Raw genomic sequence first — 7,843 nt, 5'->3', positions numbered from 1 at the left:
GAGGGTGGGGGAACGAAGGAGGTGATGGAATCTAATTAGGAGATCAGCGTGCACATCCACATGACTTTCTTCAAGCTTGAAAGTGAAGTCATCTTAATTGTGATAGGTGGTAAAAGCTGATATTTATTTTGACTTAAAATGTGTGATCAGTGGTCTGCTCAACAATTCCACTGTGCTTCCAGCTGTGCTGTCAGGTGCTCTGCCATAAATCTGCAATGTCTGCTGAGAAAGCAGTGTTGAAACAAGTTCTGGTTACTTTTCCTGCAGCCAAGCATTAGACCTCGAAGCAACACTAGAACCATGCAGAGCAGAGGAATTCAGAGGCAGTCAGGCTGTGTAATTCTGAGTTTGAGAGAGTGAGTAGCTTTTCCTTCCTCCCTTGAAGTAAAGTTCCTGGGCAGCAAAAGTCTGCTTATGAATAATGTGTAAAAAATTCAAAGCAGGAGTTATGGTGAAAGTACATCTGGGAGATGGATTACATTTTTCAAGTCAAATGTAAGAAATTACAGCCTGTAGCAAAGACCATGTGTTATTGTCTCTAATATGAAAAGCTCTCTGGAGTCACTAACTGTGTAGTATTAGAATGAGTTGAGACAACAAATTGCAGCTTGCACATTGAGGCTAAAGCTGTGAGGTGCAAGTATGGTTATTAAGTTTCATCTTTTTCATTTTTTTGGCAGCTCACTCATGAGAGATTGATCTTAAAATAAAGCTGCTGCATATGTAAGTCTTCTAATACTAATTCACAGAGAAAGTGGAGAGCACCACACCCTTGTATTTCCTCGTATGTAAAGCAAAATTGCTTTGAGGTGGTTGATGCTAAGCAGCCTGCTCCTATAAACACAGTAAACTTCAACAATCTAATCAGAAGAGGAAATGGAAATTTGCTCGAGAGTTTGAGGCAACGTGGTAGTTGATCCTGCTTTTCTGACCTGCCATTCCTACTTGGTAGCAGTTAGCTGCAACTGGTCGTTGTGTTCCAAGGTGATGAAGGAAAATGCTGCTTCACTCCCCGGTGTGAGTTTGCAAAGTACAATGGGGACCTTGTTGGCCTTCTGACAGTAGAGTTAACAACAGCAGCTCCAAGCTGGACAGCTTGGATTATTTGTGAATTGACATTGCCACTTGTAGGATAGCATTTCAGCTGACAACATAAAGGAGAGCTTTTTGAGCGTTCACCTGGCAGAAGAAATGCTTAAAGTTGTCACTTCTGAAATTGTTTCCACATCCATAAATCGTTGAAATTCATGCTTAATGAGTTTGGGGTGCTTAAAATATATCCATGAATGACCAGTTCCTGCTAGGGCACAGAGAAGAAGGTCTGGTCTTCGTTTCAAAGCACAGAATAACTCTCCTTGTTTCAGAATCTGCAGCTCCCGAGACTGTTGCTTGCCTGGAGGACTAGGAGTGACTTGCGTATGGGTTAAAGCCTTTTTATAAAATTGGTGAAGTTTTATAGGTTGGTCATTCATAACTGGGGAAGAGCACTTCCCTGTAAGAAAGTTTTAGTTCCGTATCCCTGCTTTGATTAATGGATTTACTTTCTCTGACTTAAATGCTCTGCATCAGTACTCATGTACCAGCTAACATGTACAAGTGGATTTCGAGAGGTACTCCATTACCTCCTCTTAAATCTGCTGCTTTCTGTGGTACAGCCTGTTTGGTGAAGTAGATCTGCCAGTACTGATGATAATTAGAAAATTACCTTGATTGCACAGGAAAGAGAAAAATAAAAATAACGAGAGGATGACTGGCTTAGTCTGTTTCCAGCCTGCTGCATTGGGCGTCTGCACAGACTGTCTCCCTGCAACCAGCCAGTCACTGCTGCAGGTTAAAGCTAATCAGTACAGCAAAATTGCAAAGCTGTGTAGGAATATGAAGTGGATGATCTTCCCATCAAAGTTGTTCTGCTTTTTTGTCTTTTTTCATTGATAAAAATTCTCACTGTCCTGTAGTCAAAGTACATAGGCAACGCCCTCCCTCTTCCTGCACACAAAAAAAAAAAGGGAAAATTGCTGTACTTCTCCCTGATGACACTGATTGTTACTGTTGGCTGTGTAGCAGTGCTCCATGGTTAGACTGTCAAGCAGGAGGCTGAAATAGAAGACCCAGGACTGCAGCCATTGCTGAGTGGGGTTCCTCCCCTGTCTTGTCCTGATGCTATAATGAGCTCATTTCAAACAGAAGATTCCTGAAGTCAGTCACTACAGGCTGAGCACTGCCTGAAGTTACCCAGACTTATTTAGAAGTTTGGTGTCTGGAGAAGCTCAGGAATATGCTAAGCAGTTTATTTCCTTGCTAAGTATTTGTTTGCTTGATTTAGGCATAGATTTTGGTAGCCTCGTACTTTCCCATGCTCTAGGCTGAATGCAGGCATGCAGCACATCAGGTGCAGGTGTGGGAAGGTAGGGCTGCCTTAGTGATCTTTTGCTGGGAAGGCAAACTGCTTTAAATGAGAAGCAGCAGATTTTGAAAAGACAGCAGACTAAATTACAGGGTGAGCATAAATCCCTGAGATGGCATTGCGAATGTGTGCTGTGCTTGCTTTGTGTAGATGTGCTGGGCTTTTACAGTGAGACCACAGCTATTTTGGAGAGTTTGAGAGCTTTCTGTGGATGGAATGCGAAGAGTAAATGATGTCTCACACCACAGCTAGATTGGATTAATGTGTGTAATATAATTAGTGGTATTCCTGAGACGGTCCGCAAGCAGTGTGCAGAACTGAATGCATCTTATTGCTGGAATGCAAGTTCTAATCTGCACAGCTACTTTTTAGACTGGATCATGTGAACTGAAGTGCGGTACGTAGAGTATTTGGTGCTCATTAATCAGTATTGACAGTACTTCATGCATTATTTTGTTCTTTAAAAATGCTTCTGACAAAGTTTTGTAGAAAGGGAGAAGTTAACACTGCAAAGTTCAGGCACTGAAAATTCTAGCAGAGGCAGTATTAAAACCTCTTGGCTCCTCACCTCATTAATTAAGACATTAATTAAGCCATATTACAGCAAGTTTTAATTTCAGTTGAACCTGGCTGCTGAAGAGTGAATGGTCTGAACGCATCCACGTTCCTCACGATGAATAAAAATGAATGAACTTACGCCAGTGATGTGAATGTCTTATATTCCTTAAAATCTTTGGTAAAGTTGGCCTTCAAGACCTATCTGGGACTGTGCATCCAGTCCACTACTGAAACAAGGCAAGGTGAGAACACACGGGCAGCTTTCCTCTGGCAGCCACACGGTGTCACCCATAGGCACGTGTGTGGTGTGAGGGGGCCATGTCCTCACGGGGCCCTTTGTGTGGAGTTACTGTGCTTACAGGCAAGATAGGAATGGAATATAGGAAACATAACGAAGGGTAGAGCTCTGATTAAAGAGGGCCATGTGTCAGTGCCACTTCAGAGTATTTTGTTCTGTGAACGCTGTGAAGTCTGAATGGCTAGGGGAAAGAAGAAGCGTTTATAAATAGTTCTGAAGAGATTTGTATGAAAAGAAGGTAGGATGTTTGCAATCTAAAGCACTAAATGCATGTTAAAGTACAATGTCTTCATTTCTATATAGTCTGCCAGAGTTTGGTTGTGTTGGGAATGCAGGAGCAAAACAGAACTGGTAATGTTTGACTGTCGTCAGCCACACATGTGGTTTGCATCCAGAAAGTTATCTGAGCAGTGGGAGGCTGTGCATAAGTGAGGGATCTAAATGAGGATTGCTGTTAGTGGGATGTAAATGCAGTCACGTTGTCTAGGTGCCAGTTCTGACATTCTCTTGAGTAGAGAAATCTGAATGCAGTACCAACCGTTGACAGTGGAACAAAATTTGAATACTTCTTTCCTTCCTGCTTCCAGACTTTGTGTTTTCACACCAAGTCCACGTGTGCTTTAATATCTTGTACAGCCTGCCTATCTCTCATTGCTTCACAGAATGTCATGTTCCTCACCTGCTGGTTTTTGGTCTCATTTTAAAGGGTATTCATCCCTCTCTGTTCTCTTTGGAGACTGTCTCAAGATAATTTTTTTGTATCTACAAAATAATGAAGTGCTGTAATGCATTTATGGAGTAGTATGTTGTCAACATGAACTGATAGCTTCTACTTACAAGCTCATCCCTCTTGTTTGAAAAGCTTTGAGTCATTTTGAGAACTATGTTTTCAAAAGCACTGCTTCCTTATGTAACTTTCTCTTCTTTTCTAACACCACTTTTGAAATCTCCTGTAATTCCATTTTATTTCCTGGAAGGGAAAGGGAATTGAGAATATCTCATGTTCTGACTGTTTTGGCACAGCTTTGTCTTGCAGATTGCTAGTGTGCAAGTTGCACACTGAAGGTACTCACCTCTCTAGACCAGTCTCTGTCTCTGAACTCGTTTTCTGCTTGCTCTTCTTCTGTAACAAAAAAAGGAAGATAGACCTATCTTGTTTATCTTAACCGACTTCAGATCATCAGATTCCCCATTATGACAGCTAGCTGCACAGTGCTGTCCACATCTAATTCCACACTTGGTTGGTTTTGTAAGATGTCTGGCAAGACATCCATCACTGCCAAGTCCTGCGAGCTGGGCTCTCTCACTGCTGATCTCTTGTTCTGCAGTGTGCTGCTCTGTTGTAATCTTATCACTTCTAATGTCTTTGGAGGGCAAGCAGAGAGCAGTCCACCATTTCCTAGTTTTGCCATGGCAGCCATAGAGGGTTCTTGTTACCATGCTGCTTTGCAGACAGGTCTGCCTTGCTGTCTCATTTGTTTGCTGTCTGTAATAGAGAAATCTGTAAGGGTGTCAGTGGTTGCGTGCGAAAACACAGCCAAAGGAAGTATTAGCAGTTGTTTGCTTCTGAATCACGAAGGCAGGAGGAGCCCTGGAGGAGCAGCACAGGGAATGACACACATAACACAGGGTGGAGGTTTGAAATACCTTCTGGCTGTAAGCTCTGTGCTGGGACCGATGCTGTCATTCCTACTGGAATTGGAGGAGCATCTGAACTTTCAGCATCTCACAGTGCTCAGCCAGGCGGTGCTGAGGGCTGGGACCATCCCTTGGGTAGAACCTTACTGCTGCAGTGTGGTGCTGCAGACACTTGGCCATCCCTTTTGGAAGTTGGTTGCAGCAGAGGGGTTACTTTGTGGTGTAATTTTTTGGATAACTGAGATACCAGCCCTGAGGAAAGAATGCAGTACAAAAACAGAACCAGCAGATGGAGACTGGAATCAAGCTTCTTTTTTTTCCACATATTGCTGAAGGCCTCTATAGCAGTCCATCAGCACAGCCTCAAGTTTGTTGTATGCCATTCCCCACATTGAGATGCTGTCAGAATGAGCAGGGGATGAAAAAAGCTAACAAGCCAGTACAGGGCTGCTGTAGCAATTAGGACTGTATAAATGGGTAAAAGCAGCATGCAGTCCTCTGTGGGACACTGACAGGCAGTGTATATACACATCTGCCTGTTGTTTCTTGGTGGCTGGTGGGAAAGTCATAGTGCTTCTATTTCCTTTCTGTAAGATTTAATGATGCTGACTCCTCTGTAAGGTGCTTTGGGACTGTGGGATGAAGTTGTTTATTATATTGGAAAGAAACTAAAATTGTAATGATTGTAGTAAGGAATTTTTAGAAGAACTATTAGCCTTTTGAAAGAAAGATTAAATACAGAAATATGCTGGATACAATGGCTTGAGGCTCTTAACACTCTAAATGCTCAATTTTTCAGATAAAACTGTTAAGCCCAATTTGATGAGCTTTTGTTTTGGCATGTGAAAAACCAAACAGCAGCACCCCTCCTTCCTTAATTCCCCAATAGAAAATATTGTACTATCTTGGGCACTGCCTTATGGCGTCCCTGACATAGATGTGAGGTTTCTGGAGCCTCCTCTGCCCATCCCAGTGGTGTGTTGCCTCCTTATGGATAACTAAGGGTACGGTGTACCTTGCAGCCCCCCAGGAATGGTGTAGCATTTCCTCTCAGGTGTCTGTCACTCATTTTAAGATAGCAGATGGGTACAGAGGTGTCCCCTTGGCTGTCACTGCTGACATACAGCATCTTGTATTGCTTGAGGTCAAGCACTGCTAGCTGCAGAAGCAAGAAATGGTGCATACAAATGACTGAGGCTCCCAATTCCAACATGTGCCAGAAGAGAGACTGAGTAGCTCTAGGCTCTGTCTACCTTCAGAGCATTGTCCCATCCAGACAGCAGCCCTGAGGGCATGCACAAATCCCTTTGCGTCACTACGAATTAGCGGTGGAGGGAGTCATAATCTTATTGAGGAACTGCTTTGTCTGTGGATGGAAAGCAGTCAGAGCAGTGTGGAGTGGCAGAGCCTGGAGCCCTGTGTTGGGGAGCTCAGCCCCAGCCCTCCACTGGGCACACGGATCCAAGTTTTGGGTTTGTCTCAGTGCCTTTCCTGTTAGAAAGACACAGTGGTCTGTCTGTCCTTCAGAGCTCCCCTGCTGGTTGTGCTGCAAAAAGAGCATCATCTGCAGCTGCAGGAAGAGGCATCTCCTTTAGGAGGTGATTGGTCATGGACGCAATGTTTTGCTGGGAAATTTTCAGTGCTCCAAATATGTGCTTCCACCTTATCTTACTTCAAGAACACCCAACCTGAAGCTGTTCTCTGCTGGGTTTCTTGACTTGTTGTTGAAGACGTTCAGCATCATCCAGTGACTCAGCAGGTAGTTTTCCACTTCTTTGCAGCATGGTGTACACCAGCACGGAAGGTCAGGGGCACGGTCTGTCTGCCTCAGCTCTGTTGCCTGTTTAATGTGTGTGGTAATTTCAATTTCTCAAGGCAGTGCTCTTGCTCAGTGTAGTACTTGCTCAGTGCTCTGTCTGAGAGTGGCTGATAAAATGAGAAGCCTCTCACTGTTGGCTGCCAAAGAATACTCAGTGAAGGTTTGATATGAAAAAACTCTCAGACTGGTTCTATTAGCCTACCAGGAAGGGGTTAAAGGCTCAACTCATCCACCTTCCCAAAATAAAGACTGGAAATAAAAATACTTGTGGCAAATTTAAGGAGAAAGAGGGTTTAACACGAACTCAGTGAACCGAACAGTGAATGACTAAGTGTATATCCTATGTCTATGAATGTCTTTCAGTTTGAAACTGGTTCCTTCCACCGTGGTGCTGCGGCCATTGCTTTCAGCCTGCTGCCCTCCATGCAGCTTTGAAGGAAAAGCACTCTGGACTTGGCTGTTTGTAGCACCCGGGGAATGCTCCCCTTTATCTCTGGTGCTGCAAAACCATTAATAGTGGAATGCAATATGTTGGCATCCCGACCACATGCAATCATAGAATCGCAGAATGGCTTGTGTTGGAAGGGACCTCAACGATCATTTAGTTCCAACCCCATGCTGTGGGCAGGGTTGCTGCCCACTAGGTCTGTCCCTGGAGGTGTTCAAGGCCAGATTGGATGGGGCCCTGGGCAGCCTGGTCTGGTATTAAATGGGGAGGTTGGTAGCCCTGCATGTGGCAGGGAGGTTGGAGATTCATGATCCTTGAGGTCCCTTCCAACCCTGGCCATTCTGTGATAGGTAAGACACTAGATCAGTTTGCCTTGATATTAGCATGGAGTAGTAAAAATGGATGGAAATACTTCATCTGACTCTGAGAAAATCACACATAAAAAAAAACCAGGCAGTTGGGGATGAGCACAGGAGAGGGCCACGCAGTGCTGCTCGCTGCCCTGTGTTGGGTCTCCAGGGGTGGGGGTTTTTTGCTGCAGGAGCTGTGGTGAGTGAGAAAAGGCTGATTGCTGTCTGCCTGAAGGATCCTGCTGGAAAGACCCAGGGACGGCAGCGGGCTGGGAGATGGCTGATGTCAGCGCGATGGCCCCGTATCTGTGGCAACCAGAATAAATAA

The sequence above is a fragment of the Meleagris gallopavo genome, chromosome 5 (genome assembly GCF_000146605.3).
Source record: "Meleagris gallopavo isolate NT-WF06-2002-E0010 breed Aviagen turkey brand Nicholas breeding stock chromosome 5, Turkey_5.1, whole genome shotgun sequence".
Classification (NCBI taxonomy): Eukaryota; Metazoa; Chordata; class Aves; order Galliformes; family Phasianidae; genus Meleagris; species Meleagris gallopavo.
The sequence above is the reverse complement of the archived record's forward strand: the minus strand, read 5'-3'. Positions refer to the sequence as shown.